Source organism: Manis pentadactyla, chromosome 1, assembly GCF_030020395.1.
Source record: "Manis pentadactyla isolate mManPen7 chromosome 1, mManPen7.hap1, whole genome shotgun sequence".
In the NCBI taxonomy this organism is placed as follows: Eukaryota; Metazoa; Chordata; class Mammalia; order Pholidota; family Manidae; genus Manis; species Manis pentadactyla.
The window spans coordinates 185,093,559-185,110,720 of NC_080019.1; the positions used below are offsets into that span (position 1 = coordinate 185,093,559).

Here is a 17,162-nt window from a genome sequence, read left to right on the forward strand (position 1 = left end):
CTTTGATAGTCTTTGATTCTTGTTCTAACTCCTTTACGTTGTCTCCAGCGTCCTTGCAGACCCTTTCCAGAGTCTTCTCTCTCAGGAACTTGCCTCGAATTTCCAGCACAGCATCTGGAGCTGTGCAAAGAGACCCCAGCAGTGTGGGCCAACAGCTGCCGCCAAGCGGACAGAGTGACCGCTGAGGCGACAGTCAGAAACGGCCTTTCTCTGACACTTCTTCCCAAAACCGTGCTGCTTTGGCTCCAAATGGCAGAAGTTTCTTTGTTTGGTTTTGGATTTTTGGCGGGGGTGAAGAGGGTGCAAAAGAAAAAGGCGTAAGTTGTTTTTAATAAGAAAAAGGCAGTCAGTCATGGAGGATGTCTGGCTCCAGCCCAAACAAAGCTTATGGGAAATACTCCATTCTGAGCAAGCCCAAAACCATTCCCAGTAGCTCCAGCCAGCACCAAATACGTTGCCCTCACTTTGGCACTCTGCCTGTCACCAGTGCGAGGCTTGGAATCGTTGAGTCATTGGGTCATTGAGTCCACTCACCTCTACCAACCCTTCCCACCTTGCACATGGGAAACAGACTTGGGAGGTGACCTCTCTTACCCGATTGGTAAACAGTGGCAAGACCCAGCCTGGAAGCCCAGACTCCAGAGTCCCAAGTCTGCATCCTTCCCATGGCCCAGGATGTCACGGCTCCAGGCTCCAGCTGCCCTGGACAAGGGTGAGCTCCTTGATGACACAGGCCTAGTGTCTCCCAGGAAGAAGAGGAGAGGACCAACACTGGAAAAGAACCCACTGTGTTCCCGTCACTGGGCCAGGGGCATTGCTAGAGTAGGCGACTTTGGGCCTGTCCTTCCAGCCTCTTCATTGGAGGGCATTGTCATGGGCCGGACTGCATATCACAAGCAGCTCACAGGCTGGAGCCCGAACCCCCAGGACCTCAGCATGTGATGTCTTTGGAGATGGGGTCTTCAAGAAGGTAACTAAGTCACAATGAGGCCATGTGGGTGGGCTCTAAACCAACAGGACTGGTGTCCCTATAAGAAGTGGAGATTAGGCGCCAGACATACAGATGGAAAGCCACATGGAGACACAGGAGATGGCGGCCATCTGCAAGCCGAGGAGACAGGCCTCAGATGAGACGAAATCTGCTGACATCTTGATCTCAAATTTCTAGCTTCCAGAATCATGAGAAAACAATTTCTGTTGTTTAATCCACCCAGTCTGTGGGACTTTGTTATGGCAGCCCTAGCCGATTAATACAGGCATCCACCCCCATCCAACTCATGCTTCTGCACCAGACCCCTGCCCTCTGGCTGTTGCTTACTGAGCCACACAGACTCGGTTTCAAGAGCAAGAATTGAGAGTCACAGGGAGCAGCCCTGGATGCAGAATCTTGTCTCTAGGGACACAGGTACAGAAGATTCTCCTGCTGCCAGGACACCCCAGATCAGGCCTTGCCCTCCCTGTGGCCCCCAGGCTTCACTGCTCAGTGAATTCCAGGAGAAACCCCAACACCCTTCTAACACCCAACTCCCTTTCTTGGTTAAACTTGGTTAAAGTGTGTTTTGTGCCTTGCAACCAGAAGGATTTTAACCATGACATTTAGGTAGGTTATCTCATGCAGCTTAATGTTACCCCTGGTGTTAGTGCCCCATCTTAAGATGAGGAACTGAGATTCCACCCCATTGTGAAGCTGGCCCAAGGTCGCAAGGTGGCAGAACCAGGATCTGTCGTCATGCTCTTTCCACTCTCCACACTGTTCTTCACCGTACATCTCTTTGGTATGCCCCTGCAGTGCTCAGCTAGGAGACAGGTATATAGTAGGTGCTCAATAAAAGTTTTTTCAATCAAGTAGAATACATGGACATATGTTCCACTGACAAACCACACATAGCTGAAAAAAGAGCCCATTCACACATTTGGAACCAAAGGGAAATGCAGCTCATGATAAATTCATTCACCTTTCCACCCTTCTCCATTCAGATGGAACGAGGTTGTCAGTTGATCTGCTGATCCCTGGCGTGGAATGCAACTCTCTAGTTCACTCGGCAACACCAAGACATGATTTTGGCCCCACTGACTTCACAAGTCCTCTCTGGCTCATCCTATATATATGATGTTTATTCAACCTATGGCCCAGGGCAGCTACTTCCTGACAGAACTTCATATTCTCCAAAAGGAAAGATGTGAACCCTAAGTCTCTCTTTCTTCATCCCCCTCCCTCATGTGTCTTATAGCAAAAAGATATAAACCATGCTTTGTTCAGGACAGTACACTTGCCTTACACAAGGCTTAGGAAGTTACAGGAATTGAGAAGCAAGGAAAAACATAAAGGGTTTGGCATCTGGGTATTTCTCTCTTCTGTCTAAAAATAAAACTACTTTTCCCCTCTTGCTTTGGAAAGCCCCCCAAATAAATCCAAGATCATTTGCATAGCTGTCATTACACTTCCCAGGCTGACCAGGACTCCAGACTTTGCTGGAGAGAGAAAGATGGTTGATATGGCCTTACCATCTTGTACTTCAACACGAGGGACTAAAGATTGGGAAGGGGACGCTGGTCCCTTACCACAGCCTCACAGAGCAATGAGGGAGCAGTTCATTTTCCTCTGGCATTTTACATAAAAGAGAGACTGAGTGTGGGGCCCTTTTCCCCACCATGCCACCCTGTACAGAGCCCTCCGTAGGACTTGCTGCATCTCCTTATCTCCCATATGCTAAAACAGTATTGCTGGGTGAAGAAAGACACAGTATAAATGCAATAAAAATGCTGAGCAGGCACTCATTAACAATGTGTGTGTTTCTAGTATATGGAAGCCATGACTAACTGTTTTCGAGGACGCCAAGAGGAGGAAGCATAGAAATCCCTTCATCAAAGGAAAAAACACACAGCTTGCCGGTCAGAACTCCAAGTTTAGGTGGCAATTTACAAGGCAATGTGTATGGGGAGTTTTCATCTAAGCCTCTCGACCACGCTGTGAGGTCTCATTTAGGCCGCTCCATTTCAGAGGAGAGAACTGAGGCTCAGCAGATAGCTGCTTCCTGACAGAAAGGAGTGAGGCAGAAACAAAAGCCCCATCTCTGACCTCAGACTTGACATCCTCCCCCTTGCATTACACCCAACACGTGTGAACCACCAGCGTGGATGGGGGTCACTAGCCCCCAACATGTGAACCTGGTTAAGCCTTAATTTTTGTCCCAATTATTTTTTCAAAAGTGAAGATGTCTAAAATACTGTGTATTATCCTAATTATACAATAAAACACCTGTAAATCAAATTCTAAAAATATACATATTCTGTACCAACCAGTCCTCCCTTTCCCCACATAAAACCCCTGAAGTCATTTACAGTTGCTTCAATCACTATGTTATTCACAGTCACCTTTATAGACATACCCACAGCCGGCAGATCCCATTTCCTGTGTTGACCAGCTGGGATCCGGACCAGCCCCCCTACCCTGATGACCCAGACTGCCAGGCCTGAGCGCTCCCACAGCCCACGGGACCCCCGGTCTCCCCTGCCCCCCAGTCACTCTCAGATCCCCAGGGCTCACACAGGGGCCACCCCCAGAGCTGCCGGGCAGCCGCCTGTCCTTCCTCTCCAGCTCTGGCTCCCTGTGGCTGTCTTCCAGGTGCTTCACCCTAAATCCGAACCACCACTTCCCCCTTAAGCGCCTCAGCCCAGAGTCTAGGAGGCTCAAAACATGACCTCGCATCTCTCAGCCGCCAAATGAAGTGTCTGTATATCTCTTCTTGAACTTAATCATCTAACAGAATAAAGTCGAATAAAATCTACCCCTTCCTTTATGATTTGTCAGCAGTTGAAAAAATGAAGTCATCAGACGAAACAGAAACTTGGTATTTGAAAGCAACCCCAAAAGTTAGCTATTTCCACCAAACCAATGCCTTTTTCCAAACTGTTTGCTGAAGACAGGAGACTGTTACTAGGTGCACGAGGGATTCGTTACTCTGAGGAAGTGCTCGTGTTTTCCTGTTTAAGGCCCATAATAGAATGCTGCCTCTATCAGGTACTCTAGGCCTTTCTTTGGACTTAAATAGCAACTCAAATAAAAGTCAGTTTTACTAGAAGGACTTCCTTTCTTCCATATTTTCATCACTATAATTTTTAAAATTGGGGAAATGTACCAGTACATTGACTTGGTCAGCATTACATATACTTAAATAGCGGGGAGAACTTAGAATAAGTGCAACAGAGATATCTACAGTTAAGCAAACAAAAGTCTTAAAAACCCAGCCCTTGTTCAGCTCTGCTCGAGCAGCGTAGAAGTACTCTTACCCCTTGGCTCCAGCACATCCCCCCCAGAAATGCCCTCCCCTTGCTCCCTTTCTGAACCAGGAGGACCTCCTGCCACCGTGAGTTCAAGTGTTTGGGCCTCTCCTGGGAAGAAACACATGTTGGCCTTACAATGCACCTTTCAGGGAACTTAAACTCATTGTCTTCACAGTTCTGGGTTTACTCGTTTCCTTCTAACCCAAGACATTTTCCTTCATGGGTGGGAATAAGCATTACCTTCTTTCAGGGCTCCGAGAATTATTGTGAAATTCCAATTTTTGCACACCACAACACTGGCAAGGTGCAGTGCCAAGATCTTCCGTGGGTGGGGGGTGGTCCTCAGCCTGCCCCCCTCTCTGTGTCTCAGGCCGCTGGTGATTATGCAGTGAGCACCTACTATACATGCACATCACCCCCAAGCAAAGGAGAAGGAGAGAACAGGAGCCTTGGGCCTCCCAGCCAGAGGGGTGGTGTCCTTCAGAACACCGTGTGAATGGCCTCCCTCTGGGGCCACCACCAGAGCTGGGCACTGACGAGGAGAGGGTCAGAGGCACCGAAGGCTCCAGACCCCTTCATGTTTGGTCACCGGGATTGTCCGCCTTGTTTTTCCACTCATGTTTGGTCACCGGGATTGTCCGCCTTGTTTTTCCACCATCTGGATGAGTAACAGGTATGTGGCAGGCACGCATAGTTCCCAGCTGTCAGGTTGTCTCCTTGGGGTTAATTCAGGCTTGCCCCGGGGAGACCCTCTCACAACTGGAGCAGGAATTCCCAGGATTCTTTATTAAAATGTTTTCCCCAGACTTCCCTTCCAACAGCCATGTTATCTCTGACAGCAGGCTGGCCTCTGTCTCTCTCAGACTGGACAGGATCAGGCCCAAATCACTCTCCAGTTTCAGAGTAGACTCCAGGCTGCTGGGAGGGTGAGGGAGCGAGGGAACGCACTACCCACCCGACGCCAGGATCACGCAGCGAGGGTAACTTCCTTTGTAAGCCGCAGGCTCCCCCTGCCGTTGGTTTGTGGTAATGCAGAAGGCGGTCGGACGATGCCTCCTTAGCCTGATCCACTCCTAGTAGCTTCTCCTGGAAGCGCCGCCCATCAGTGCCTACAAGGTCCAAACGACCCATCGCTTTTTTATTGGTTCATGAAAATCCGTTATCCTGGAGGATGTCCAAAAAGCGGAAGCACTTTTAGTTGATTTAATAGATTTTTTAAAATTGCATTTTGAAAATAAAATAACTACAAAGATAAACTGCTTTCTAACTTTAAATGTTTTTCATATCTTTACCCTATTTAGTCCAAAGACTTGGAAAGCTCCAGACCCTTTCATTAATTATCATTAATTATCTCTAACTTCTGTGATGTTGTTACAAATAAGAAAACTAAAACATTGACAAGTTAAGTGATGTGCTCAGTGTTATATGTTCGGGCCAAAACTAGAACCCGTGCCTGGCCTTCCTTCCTGTGTTCACTCCCCAACTGAATCATAAATAAATACAGCCCAGAGTTAACGAACCCCAGATATCCACTGAAGTCACATATTTCACATTCATTATATGTACACAAGGATTTCACCACAAGATGGTCAATACCACATCATTCATAATACAAAAGTCTGGAAACAACCTCATACCTAATGCCAGGAATTTGGTTAAATGAACTATTCAATACTGTGAAATATTATAGTTATTAAAAGTGTTTTTGCTAACATGGGAGACTTCATAATATAATAATAATTATTATTGTAGCTGTTATTTTAATAATTCTATGTATAAATGAAATGCAAAGGAAATAGTGTGGAAGGATATGCATACTAAAATAGTAGTGCTTGGAATACACATGATTTTATTGTCTTCAGATCAGTTACCTAGTTCTTCTAATTGTTCTACAGTGAAAGTGTATTTCTTGAGTACTTTGCAATGGACTAAATGTTGTGTCCACCCAAATTCATATGTTGAAATCCTATCCCCCCCATGGTGATAGTCCTGGGAGGTGGGGCCTTTGGGAGGTGATTAGGCTAGGGGGTGCAGCCCCCAGGACTGGGGATGTATGCCCTTATAAAGAGCCCCTGGAGAGCCCCCTGGCCCTCTCTCCACCACATGAGGACACAACAAAGTAGCCATCTGCCACCTGGAAGAAGCCTGTCCCCAGAACGACCCTGACCTTGGATTTCCTGCCTCTGGAACTGTGAGAAATACCAGCCTATGGTATTTTGCCAGAGCAGCCCACAGACTAAGACACACTTTTTTAAAGTTTTGATTTTAGGATTATCAGGAAACCTCAACTGGTTAAAGGACAAATGTGTGTTTACACATGAAGTATGTATCTGATACCATAAAAGTACAGCCTTACAGTTTATTTTAGCTTATAATTAGCTTGTAGATTGAATAAACTCAGTTTACTTCTTTGGGGATAATAATAAACATATTTCATAAGCTTACTGGTGTCCACTTTTAGTGAATGTCTTTTAGGAGACAGAATTAACCATAAACCCAAAATACTGTTTTCATGCTTATTGTGTTAGTTTTCCCTCAGAAACCTTATGTATTACTGCTCAAAAGTAAATCAGAATTACTATATTATTTACCGGACAAAGTCACAAGACCACTGAGTGGGGTCACCCCAAACTGTGCTCCCTCAGAGACAATCAAGCCTCAAAGACTTTTTAGGTCATTTGTTTGAGTCCCTTTCCAAATTTCCCCAAGCTGCTGTTCACACCCTCCCAGTCTCTCCCTGCCCGGCTCCGCTCCCACCCGAATGCATCTCATCAGATAAACTGGAGTCTTTGTCACGTGAGTCTGGTGGTTTTCATTCTCCATTAGCTGAGATCCTTGTTCCAGGGCTTCCTCCCATGCTGCTCACAGGTAGGGTGGCTTGCCTGGGACAGTTCTCGTCTGTCATCCCGGCCTCATGACTAAATCCCCTTTCCCTCTCTACCGGCCCTGGCTGGGACAGTAAATTTCATGGTCCCCCACAGTGACGGAGGCCCTAACAGTGGTGCTCCTCCAGTTGGGGACTTTCCTGCCCTTTTCTCTGCTTCCTGGTTTCCGCCAGTCCTGCCATTCAGCAACAAAAAGTATTTCCTTCTCCCATGAGAATTCTGTCTCTGTTACTGTTCAATCATTGGGAGATCACCCAGTGATTCTCAGACCAGTGGTCTGGCTCTGTTTCAGAGATGCTGTTGACTGCCCACCACAAAACAGTTCAAGTCTTCATTTCAGAGTCAGAACCAAGAGAAACAAGACCTATCCTTACAGACAAAAAGCCAAAGAGTATGAGAACCAAGCTTCCTTCCCAGGTTGTTTCACCCCACGTGGTTCTGTTCAGAGGCACGTCAGGCCTGCATTCTCCAAGAGTTCCCCTCAGAGTGCAAGGGACGACTGGCTGCCTTGGACACTGGCCTGTGGGCTGGCATCACAGCACATTGCTCGCCCTGCTCCAGGGCTCACATGCACCCCTGCCTCATTTGGTTCCAGCTGGTCCGGGCTTGGCTGAGGGGACACAGCGCTGGCAGGGAGAACACGGGCCAGCGGGGGGAGGTAAAGTGACTGCCACAGGGCACAGCCCTCACAGGAAGCAGCTCCAACGATGGTGTAAGAAGCCACCAGTGTATTTTAAAAATTAACATTCGCTTTGAAACCTTGGTGACCAGACAGGTTGTTAAACGAAGTATTCATGTGCACATGTGCTCATTCTATTCAGAATTCCAAGAGCTGATTCACAGACATCCTCAAGATGCATCTGCCAGGCACCTACCACTGTTAACCAAGAAGCAGCACCACATGGGTGGCACCTCCACTCAAAGCCTGTTGTGGTCTTGGTTCTCCCAAAGGTAGGAGATTGCCCATGCCCGTCAGGTTACAGATGCTTCGGATGATCCCTCTGTCGGCCTCTGATCAAGTTTTCCATTTTAAGTCAACGCTTAATGAAAACAACAAAAGACTTGCACTGCTTGTGCCAGATTTGAGGAACCTTACAGACCCTTGCCGTCCTCATTACATGGATGAGGGAACTGGGAGCTGGGAAGCCAGGGATGGGAATTGCTTGGCCGGTTAGAGGCACAGCCTGAGTGTCCAGGCTTCCTGGTCCGGTCTGACCTCACAGCACTGCCTCTTTGCCCCAGCTACAGCCTGGTGAGATAATTTAATGCCTGGATATACATATGTATCCTTTTCACCGACAGCGACTTAAGTGATAACAAAAGATATCACTAATGTATTTTTTAAATTAATATTTTTGATAAACACTTGGTGACTTGAGATGCTGCTAAAGTGTTAAATATACACACACATACACACACACACACACAAACTGACTTCTGTTTCAATGAATGAAAGTCTGACTTAAAATGGAATTGTGAGAATTTTCTTGAAGGTTTTGGGAAATGTCTTAAATCTAAATAAAATGCTTTTGCTGTCTCATCCCATAAAGAGGTAACAGTGTTCCTTCATCTTTTCAAAGAAATAAATGGCATTAAATCAGGCTAGCAGTCCTGGGAAGTCCTGTGACCCAGACATGTGATTTTTCAGGAGAGCTGACACCTCTCACTTGGCAAGTCCAACGGGAGCCGACAAACAGCACGAGGGACACGGATAGCATTGGGGAGGGATTTAGTAATGAACCTGAGTCATGGAAACTTAAGAAATGACTGAAAGGGAAAGCATAATTCCTTTCTCAGGGCAGAAGTTAAATCTCTTGGGGAAAATGTTGGTGGGAGGGTAGGTGCAGACAGTTTCAGGAATGAACACTGAATAACCTAAGGTGTTGGCAATCTGGTGGGAGATGGGGGCAGAGGCCTTGACTGCTTTTTTAATTAAGGAGCTTAGCTACAGAATTGGAGAGGGGTAAGCTCCAGGCTGTGCTAAGACAACCTATCTAGGAGGGGAGGGGCTACTCAGTTTGCTGCTGTGCAGCCATCAGGCTGGACACTACAAATACTGAGGTGGTGAAATGAGGCCCCTTGTGGTCTGATGAAGGAAAAAAATCCAACTCAAAGCGAGAGAGTAATACTAACCTACTTTATAGGGTGTCCAAAGGAGACACAGAAAAAACAACAATGGTATTCAGAGAAATTAATAATCATGACAAAACAGATGAGCACACGAAAGGGGCATTTTATTCACTATCCTCTAAATCAGCACACCTCAGACTTGACCGAGCATGGGACCACATAGGGTCCTGTTGAACTGGGTTCTGGTTCACAGCAGTGGGGCAGAGCCTGAGCGTCTGCATTGCTAACTAGCTCCCAGATGATGTCCACCTGTGAGTCACCAGGGGCTCAAGGGAGGCCCTGCCCTTTGGTAGGCCAGGTCTGCTCCACCAGATCCCTTCCCTCCAGGGACCACAGGTCCCCTACAAAGCATCCTCAGGAGCTACAAGTCCTTCCCAGGGTTCCTTCCCACCTGAGCACTAAGGAGCATGACAATCACTTTTCTTTTGCTTCTTCAAGCTTAAGGGCATCTCTCCCCAGCTCTGAGGTGAACCTTTTCCCTCTTGAGAAGACAAAGCTCACCTCCCTGACACTGTCCTATCCTATCAAGGACCTTCTTAGACGAAGCAACTCGGCCTTTCAGGATGTCACATGACTGTGGCTTATGGATTTCCAGGTTAATGAAGCCTGGTGTCCTTACATAGCTTTCCTGACTGCAGAGGGCCACAGCATTTCCAATGCCCTTTACTTCCAATCCTCCTCTTGAGCTTTGCACGTGTGAACGTGGCTTATGATGTCCATCTGCTAGGCTTCTCATCCACACCACAGCCCACGTGAGGCCCACTGTAATTCCACATCTTTCAAGTGGCAGAGTTCCATTTACACAGCCCCTGCCAATTCCAAGAATTCATTGTATTTGATTAGCAAAAGCATTTTTGATATAAAGTATTTTTAACTTACTGTGGGAGGAGAAAGATGGAATAAATAGGACAGTGGAATGATCACAGGTGGGTAATTACACATGTAAATTAGTTCAATTTGGTAATTTCTCGAATTCCTACTTCCATGGTTAACTGTTTATTCTAACGCCACAGCACAACTGCATTTTGGGATAGTTTCTTTTTATCCTTATATGTCAATTCTGAAATATTAAAAGCAATTTAGAATGTTTTGGCATAAAAATTTTTCACACTGTAGATTTTTTTTTTTCAGTTTTCCATTTGCCATCGTAATTATACAAAGAAAATAGGGGATGAAAATTCATTTAACAAATATTAATTACCTCTAGCAGGTATGGTTCCATAACATGTTGGGCCCTTGGAAAAAAAAATGAGTTGCAGGAAAGGTTCCCACAAAACTAAAATATGAGGTCAAATAAGGCAAGAACATTCTGAAGTAATTTAGGAATGAGGAAATGGGAGTAATTACTTCTCACTGGAACAGCAGCAAGGGCTTCCTGGAGGAAGTGTTGTTCAGGCAGGACCTTGAAGGACAAGAATGGTGTATGTAGAAAAAAAAATGCAGGTGTCAGTCACAGAGTGTTTAGGTTAAGAAACAGCTCAAGGGCCAGATAAGTGGGAGACAGAGCCAGGAAGGCATCTGGGGCATATCAAGGGCCTCAGATCAAGGGAACTATATTTTCTTAATGCAGGACATGGGGAGACACACTTGACAACGTGTGTTCACTGGATCAGGAGGTCAGCTATCAAAGCATGAAGCCCAGCTAAGAAAGTCAACCAAGAGATAATGAAGTCTAAGGGAGAAATGGGCGGACGGAGGGGGGGGGGGGCACAAAAGGCCCTGGGAAAGAAGGGCTGACCTGAGAATTGACTGGAGCTGAGCAATGGGGCAGAGGTCATGTGACTAGGCAGGGTGTTCCCGGAAATGCAGCTCTAGCAGGAAGGGTGTTCCTGGCCCAGGCAAGTTCCCTATGAATCTACGAAGACAAGGGTAAGGACAGGTTGGAATGTGGGGTTTTATTTCTCACCGCTTGCTTGGGCTTGCTAGCCAGGTTCCACACCGTCAGACCCCTCTGCCTGCTGCACAGGCTCTCTCCCCTCTGCCCACCCCTTCCGGCAGGAACTCCATAGGCAGATCCAGTGGTGACTGACTGGCACCAGACCAATTAGGTACCAGGAATGGAGGGGAGGAGACAATGGCTGTTTTGTCTCCACCTTTGCCCCACGTAAACCAGAGGCTCTGCTGTGGTAAACATCCATTGGTATGTAAATAGTAAAGCCAGGAGGGAGATTCTGGAAACTCTGGGTGAAAACTCCCATTTACCCCATACTAGGTTTCGGGATCACGGCACAAGAAGGACAACTGAGACCTCAGGAAGCACCTGAAGGGGGACAGGGCTGTGCAGGGCCTTGAGAAGAAAAGACAGTTCCCAGTAGAGCAAACATGCTCCGCAGGTGGAGGACACCGGGGGTGTCTGCAGGTGGGAGGGAGCTCAGAGCTAGGCCCCGGGAGACAGGGCCGAGGGAATTAGGGACACAGGGATGGTCGCTGAAGTCAGGGCAGCATGGAAGTATCCAGGAGACTGGAGAGAGAATGGCCAGGGGTGGGAACAAGGGGAGCAGGAGGAAGGGGAGTGGCCAGAAAGGGCGGCTGGCGGGAGGAGGGCAGATGCCACTAAAAACAGCAGGAGAGCGCACTTATTGTTTGCTGGGCAAAAACGTTCAAACTTCAGTGAAAGACACAATGAAGCTCTCACACGCGTTCAACAGTGACCGACAGTGATCAAGGTTGGCCACGCAATCCCTCCTCTTGCTGTGTGGTTACTTCACTGAAATATAGCAAATCCTGTGGATTTGCCCGGCATACCTCATTGCGCATCACTAAGAAATATGGACAGTTGAGAAGAGACTTTTAAAACAAAGACAATTTTAAATTGTTGCACACTTTAGGGATTTCAGACACAGTAACACTTGGTAGGAACCCATTGAGACAGGGACCCTGGATGTAGTCAAAGTAGGGTGAGGGCCTCCGGAGGGAGCAGGGCAGGTTATTTGCAGTCAAAGCAATGTAACTACATGCAAGGAAACCCCCCTACTAAAACTCTATGTTAAACATTGAGCTCTAGAATCATTCTTCAGTGAGATCAGTTAATGTTCCCCAGGTAAAGAAGAGTAGCACATGTTTTATTATGCTAATCATTTGTAACCATGTGTAAGATTCACTTTAGCATGCTAAAAGGTCCAGGCCTATGTGCTGTCTTTCCTCCTTCAGATCTGACAAGGTGATTTTGCAAGCTGGGCAACTAACTTAGCATGCAAACCTAGCTGTAGACAGCATAGTAAAAGGCAGGAAGAAGTCCATGTTAAAGATAAGATTGCATTTTAAAATCCAGGAAGTTCAAGAGGCAGGATTCTTTAGCAAGTAGACAATACCTCAGCCCACCTTGGGGGCTGGGCAAGCAGCCTTTTGATATGCTCCCAGACCAAGGCACCAGTGTCCCAGAGAGTAATCAAGGCAGGAAATTCCTTACGTTAATTTTTAATATTCAGGGACCACTTAACAAGTCCACACCCCTAAACTCTTTTTCACATTCTCGAAAAATCCTCAACTGCCTATAAAACCCCTAGACAACGCACCACTATGGACTTTCTTGTCCCCTCCTGGCGTGATCCTGGAGCTCTGTCCATTCACTGTATCTCTAAATAAAAGCCTGTACCTTGCTCTCCTACCTTGACTGTTTGTGAAGCTCATTCTTCGGCTCCACAAACAAGAACCCCAGCGTCACCATCATAGCCTTCAGGAGAGCGGTTTCAGCAAAATACCTGGCATGGGCGACCGAAGGGGAGGGCTTAAGTCCTGAGTGGGTAGAGTGGGTGCAGTTGTGAGGACAGCAGTGCAGCAGGTAGCCGGGCCACGGAAAGGATGTGTCACCAGGAGACCTGAGCGTGCTTGCAGGGTGACACCCAGGAACCCACAGAGTGGGCAGTGGCTGAAGACAGGAGTGTACACAACAGACGCCAGCCTTGGTGGCGCTGGTTCACTCCAACGGGTATTAAGTGAGCGGCGCTTACTATGCAGCTGCATTCCGGCCAGCATAGACCACCAGACAGATGAACCTCTGCCTGGGGCACATATCCTCCTGATAGGGAAAAATTTACAAGGACAGCAGTCCAGTCCAGGTGGCTCCCTTCTGCTTCTCTTCTTGGCAAAGACAACAGAAGCTCCCCCTTCCCTTCCCTTCACTTCCTGCTGCGCCAGGCACTCACTCCCTAAACTTACTTCCCCTTGCTTGCTCGTTTGCTGTGCACATAGACATGTCACAGATACAGAAGCAGAAAGATATATATTGCTCCCCTTGCCTTTATTCGGGGCTCAGACCTTGGGAGATTACTCCCCTCTGAGCCCGCCAGTAAAAAATAAAAACCTCAACACTCCAAGACCTCCAAGTGCCACTTGACGATCCAGTCCAGGTTTTCCAGGGGTTTTTCCGTAACACTCCTACACAGACACACAATAAGAAACAAGGCCTATGTAATGAATGGATCCGAGTAAAATCAATGAAGCAAAGGAGGTGGTGCCAGGGAGAGCCAAGGCCTGCAGCAGGGAGAGCTGCACCAGGCTGGCCCCGGGGCAGCAGAGGCGAAGGGCTGGGAGGGGACCAGACAATCCCAAGGTGGCAGCTAAGGACAGGGAGGGAACTCACATCAAAGGGGCTTCACACTTCACTTTACAGGAAAAAATAAGGGAGCAGCTCATGATTTCTAGGCCCTCCTAGATGCTAAGAGTTGAGTACTAGCGATCCCACTCCCCCTGACATTTACTGCTAAGAAATAGGAAGACATCACAAGCTCAGCGCAGGCAGAGCAAGGAGGCAGCCATGCAGGGGGCGCCCTGGGCATCCACTACCCGAGGGACTTCAGGCCATTGATCCCACTTCCCTGAGTCTCGGTTTCTGCATTTATGGAGCAGCAGTAATGACGCCTATGTGAAGGGTTTTGTGACAGCTGGCTGAGGTGCACATGTGGATCTCCACCCACAGTGCTTGGCACCTTGAAAATGATCGTTAGATGCTATGTAAAGACAGAAAAGTCACCCCAGGGAAGCAACTCTGACAGTCACAAGTAAATGTCTGTCTCCTCCAGGGAAAACCCTTTGAAGGCTTCCTGTCATTTCTCTTCAAAATGGTCACTGACCCTTTTGTTTGGTTTGGACTGTGTTCAGTCCAACATACCAACTACTTTTTCCAAATTTGTTCTCAAGAAGCCTCCAAAACCCCAGGCCCGCAGCTCCTGGTAAGAGCAGACAGTGGGTAGTGGAGAGAAACGTGAAGGTGACAGCGAGAGCTGGGAAGGGAACTGAATTACTCCATGTCCTCGGGTCTGCAAAGCTGGTTCATGGACTGCCATCTCCATCCTTGGGACCACGTCCCCTCCCTTTCAGCTGACATGAGTTACAATGTTGCAAGGGCCCTTAAGGGGTCACCTTGTCCATCTCTCTGACTTAAAGTTGGGTGGGGGATATCTAAATCCAGGGTGGTAATTGTTTAGGGGAAACAAAAGTTAATTTAATTTTGTCAAGCTAGCAGAGGTCAGTCAATAGGGGCTGACTTGAATGAAATGAGGCCAGTTCTGTATGAATCACATTTGGGCCAATCTCAGGACTCCAGACACCTCACTTCACACTGTCTTCTAGTTTATTATCACCAGAATTTAGACAAGCACAAACACTCTGGGGACTACAATTACAGAGACTGGCCTTGACTACACTTGGACCACCAGGATCGGCTGCCGAGTTAGCACAACACCCTACAGATACAGGGAGCTCAGCTCTCATAACCAAAATAAATGATCAGCACCCAAACCATGTCTGGGTCAGTTCAAAGAATAAATGTGCTTCGCTCAGCTCAAAAGTATTTGCTAATGATCTTTCTCAGCTTGTTTACAGATATCCAACTTGTATAGCATAAAACCTAAATGTGATTTATTCCCACCAGGAGGTTTAAACATTTTAACAGTAAGGTATTAACAAAGGGCCACGTGGTGGAAAATACGCCAGGAAGCTGCTCAGGCTGAGAGTGGGGGTGAGGGGAAATTGATAAGGGCCTGGCTATACCTGTTTGAGAAGAGAAAGTAGTTTTAAACTTATCAATAAAATTAAGACAAATGTAAGGGAAAGCCTAATATGGATATAACTTGCTTAGGCGACGTCTGGGAAAGAATGTGAACCCTGCAGTACTCAGCCAATGAGGAACCAGGGGAGGGACTCACGTGCTGGGGAATAAATTATTTGCCCCAACTGCCCCAGGTGTGCGTGCTCACCAGACACCTGATCTTGCAAGATCGTCATTAAAGCCTCACTCCACTGTTCTTTGTCTCCGTGTCCACTTATTGAGTTTGGACCAGTGAGTGTGTTTCTCACAAACTGTCCAGGTATTTATCTCATTTAAGAAGAATAAAAAAGATGTCTACAACACTGACTATTTATATACAATTTAAGTCATTTGCTTCAGGTATTTAACTTTTTCTCCAGGTGAAGAATGTGTCTGTAATCATTTAAGTCTTAAGATAATATAGTTTCATTTTATATTTACATGAAAAGATGTTAGGACTTGGTCTTCTGGGTGTTAAAAACAAATTTTTTCTTTCTCAAATTTTAAATCAAATGGCATAGAGGAAGATTCAAAAGGTACAGTAATATGCTTGGAACCCAGCTTTGTGTGGGGAAAGTCCTGCATTTTAAGGTATTTTTACAACAATTGCATCTTAAGAGTAGACTGTCTAGAAGATTGAATCACAACAACTGTGTTCAAACCAGGCTGTCAGTTATGTTTGTGATACTTTAATGTAGTTTTTAAACTGCTGTATAAGCATTAATTTGATTATCTGTAAGGCATTATACCCTCGTTTTATACATGACAAAACAGAGTTTCAAAACGATTATAATTTGTGCGGGGTCACTTGGCTAAAAAAGCAGTTAAACTGGGATCCTGACCCAGGATTTCTGGTATATCTGAGATCTTCCCTCAAAAACAAGCTGAGGAGGCTTCACTCCTGGCTCCTTTGTTCAAGAAGCTCCTACTGAACATCTAGACCCAATTCTCAAGGAGGCACTCGGCTGGTTTTGCCCATTTTAAATGCTCCAAGCTGGACCAGAATCATCCAGAGGGGTGCACCCCAGTCAAGCATTGAGCTACACGGAACAGTGCCCACAGCAGGCTCTTAGCTTGGTAATTTATGAACATGACAGGGAATTTGCCGAGGACAGAACCCACACCCAGCAATGAAAATTGTATACAATGTTCTACACAGTCATATTTACAAGAATCTTTAGAGGCCACATAACCAGCTCTGGTACGTGTCCATAGCGGCTTCCTGAAGAACTGGGGACTAGTCCTTATGGGATGGCCAGAGGAACACTTTCTGGGTAGATCCTGTCTGAAGCCTTTTTGTTGGGTCCTGTATGATCTGGGCTGGATGTCTGTTTCTTTCCTCAGGACCCTCATTTCTGCCCACAGGAAATGTTTTTTCAGGGCTTGGTAACCAGGAACAACAGCACATTGTGTTTTCCAGGTATGAGGAATAAGAACTCACTGCCTCAAGTCTTACAGGATTTAGTATGTGCGTCTACAGTGCAAGATGAAAGAGCTCTCTGATGAGACCTCATGCAGTCAGGGAAGCCAGGCTACCAGGCTTCAGGGGAATAGGCGGCCCGAGCAGAGGGGGAACCTAAGTGAGGGAAAAGGCCCCTCTCCTTCTGCAAGGGTCACAGTGCAGTGCACAGGGAGGACAATGCAGTCCCACCTGGACCCCTCAGGGTGGCAGTTTGGGACCCTCAGGTGACAACACTGTGACAACAGGCAGAGGCTAAAGACGAGGACTTTACCTTATGAAACATGTTATGTCCTGGGATTTACTTTTAGATGCTTCAGGGAAGACCATGGGACACCAATGTGTGTGAGCTTTCCACACGCGCCCCAGGAGTGGG

General features: G+C 47.0%; 1 long non-coding RNA gene across 3 annotated transcripts in view; it reads right to left on the reverse strand.

Annotated features, from left to right (window-relative positions):
* The window catches only part of LOC118909619 (uncharacterized), a 29,343-nt gene extending 18,074 nt beyond the window's left edge, over nt 1-11,269 (reverse strand). For 2 of the 3 annotated variants that reach the window (XR_008998295.1, XR_008998297.1), the window contains exons 1-2: nt 11,206-11,269; nt 4,525-5,448 (exon numbers count right to left, since the gene is read on the reverse strand). This is a non-coding gene — a long non-coding RNA (uncharacterized LOC118909619). The remainder of the gene's footprint in view (nt 1-4,524; nt 5,449-11,205) is intronic. The other variant, XR_008998296.1, reaches the window with a different exon arrangement.
* Between the last annotated feature and the right edge of the window lie 5,893 nt (nt 11,270-17,162).